General features: G+C 38.2%; 1 pseudogene across 1 annotated transcript; it reads left to right on the forward strand.

Annotated features, from left to right (window-relative positions):
- The first annotated feature begins 2 nt into the window (after positions 1 to 2).
- Positions 3 to 2467, forward strand: LOC104981302 (annotated as a pseudogene). Its single transcript, XR_824355.1, has one exon. The product of XR_824355.1 is annotated as a matrin-3 pseudogene (transcript).
- The last annotated feature ends 184 nt before the right edge of the window (positions 2468 to 2651 follow it).

Consider the following 2651-nt stretch of genomic DNA (forward strand, 5'->3'; position numbering starts at 1 on the left):
ATCGTGGTCCTAGTCTCAACCCTAGTGCTTGATTATGACCATGGAAGTCGTTCTCAAGAATCTGGTTATTATGACAGAATGGATTATGAAGATGACAGATTAAGAGATGGAGAAAGGTGTAGGGATGATTCCTTTTTTGGTGAGACATCGCATAACTATCATAAATTTGACAGTGAGTATGAGAGAATGGGACGTGGTCCTGGCTCCTTACAAGAGAGATCTCTCTTTGAGAAAAAGAGGGGCGCTCCTCCAAGTAGCAATATTGAAGACTTCCATGGACTCTTACCGAAGGGTTATCCCCATCTGTGCTCTATATGTGATTTGCCAGTTCATTCTAATAAGGAGTGGAGTCAACATATCAATGGAGCAAGTCACAGTCGTCGATGCCAGCTTCTTCTTGAAATCTACCCAGAATGGAATCCTAACACTGATACAGGACATACAATGGGTGATCCATTCATGTTGCAGCAGTCTACAAACCCAGCACCAGGAATTCTGGGACCTCCACCCCCATCATTTCATCTTGGGGGACCAGCAGTTGGACCAAGAGGAAATCTGGGTGCTGGAAATGGAAACCTGCAAGGACCAAGACACATGCAGAAAGGCAGAGTGGAAACTAGCCGAGTTGTTCACATCATGGATTTCCAGCGAGGGAAAAACTTGAGATATCAACTCTTACAACTGGTGGAACCATTTGGAGTTATTTCAAATCATCTTATTCTAAATAAAATTAATGAGGCATTTATTGAAATGGCAACCACAGAAGATGCTCAGGCTGCAGTGGATTATTACACAACCACCCCAGCATTAGTATTTGGCAAGCCAGTGAGAGTGCATTTATCCCAGAAGTACAAGAGAATAAAGAAACCTGAGGGTAAGCCAGACCAGAAGTTTGATCAAAAACAAGAGCTTGGACGAGTGATACATCTCAGCAACTTACCTCATTCTGGCTATTCTGACAGTGCTGTCCTCAAGCTTGCTGAGCCTTATGGGAAAATAAAGAATTATATACTGATGAGGATGAAAAGTCAGGCCTTTATTGAGATGGAGACCAGAGAAGATGCAATGGCAATGGTTGTCCACTGTTTGAAAAAGGCCCTTTGGTTTCAAGGGAGATGTGTAAAAGTTGACCTGTCTGAAAAATACAAAAAATTGGTACTCAGGATTCCCAACAGAGGCATTGACTTACTCAAAAAAGATAAATCCCGGAAAAGATCTTACTCTCCAGATGGCAAAGAATCTCCAAGTGATAAGAAATCCAAAACTGATGGTTCTCAGAAGACTGAAAGTACTGCTGAAGGTAAAGAACAAGAAGAGAAATCAGGTGAAGATGGTGAAAAAGATACAAAGGATGACCAGGCAGAACAAGAGCCTAACATGCTTCTTGAATCTGAAGATGAGCTACTTGTAGATGAAGCAGCAGCAGCAACACTGCTAGAAAGTGGCAGTTCAGTGGGAGATGAAACAGATCTTGCTAATTTAGGGGATATGGCATCTGATGGGAAAAAAGAACCTTCAGACAAAGCTGTGAAAAAAGATGCAAATGCCAGTGCTTCTGGAGCTGCAAAGAAAAAGCTTAAAAAGGTGGACAAGATCGAGGAACTTGACCAAGAAAATGAAGCAGCGTTGGAAAATGGAATTAAAAATGAGGAAAATACAGAGCCAGGTGCTGAATCTGCTGAGAATGCTGATGATCCCAACAAAGATACAAGTGAAAATGCAGATGGCCAAAGTGATGAAAACAAGGAGGACTATACAATCCCAGATGAGTATAGAATTGGACCATATCAACCCAATGCTCCTGTTGGTATAGACTATGTGATACCTAAAACAGGGTTTTACTGTAAGCTGTGTTCACTCTTTTATACAAATGAAGCAGTTGCAAAGAATACTCATTGCAGCAGCCTTCCTCATTATCAGAAATTAAAGAAATTTCTGAATAAATTGGCAGAGGAACGCAGGCAGAAGAAGGAAGTTTGAGATGTGCAAGAAGCTTAATGATTTCAAAGAAAATAATGGTTCTTTGTTTTTAAATGTTAACCTTTTTTAAATACAATACTGATAGTTAGAAGAAAACTATTGTACTCTTTTGTTTTAGTGGAAAATAATAGATAATAGATGTCTGTTCATGTGTTAAGTGTTATAGCAAAAATACATATACGGTTAAGTTATGAAGAATTGTTTTTGTTTTATCAAAATAGTAACAGACAGAAATACTTTGTAGAGACTGACTTCATATGCTAAAGACACTTGCACCACTAAGAAAGATATGTAGAAGCATTCAGAGAAATGAAATTTAGTAGTTCCAAGCTTCAGAGATATGTCAAAACTTTTGATTCCATTCAATAAAGAACAAAACCAATTGTATTTTTATTACTTTCATCTGAAACATTCCACATTTTAATCTGAGCCTTGCAGACTTTTCATTTGGAGTTTGAAGCATTTTTGGTTCTGTTTCATTTATGGCGAACTTAACTAATGTGAGATTGGTAATTAAAATGCAGGTGCAGTTTTCTTTCAATGTCATGTTGTTGTTTAGGTAATAAGAAATATTAAGTAATTGGCTTTAGATTTTGTAATTGTTTTCCCCTAAGTTCCTGCTAGATTTCGTATTCTAGAAGTCAATGTATTTTCAGTGAAATGTAAAAATA

This window comes from Bison bison, unplaced genomic scaffold, assembly GCF_000754665.1.
Source record: "Bison bison bison isolate TAMUID 2011002044 unplaced genomic scaffold, Bison_UMD1.0 scf7180017864517, whole genome shotgun sequence".
NCBI lineage: Eukaryota > Metazoa > Chordata > Mammalia > Artiodactyla > Bovidae > Bison > Bison bison.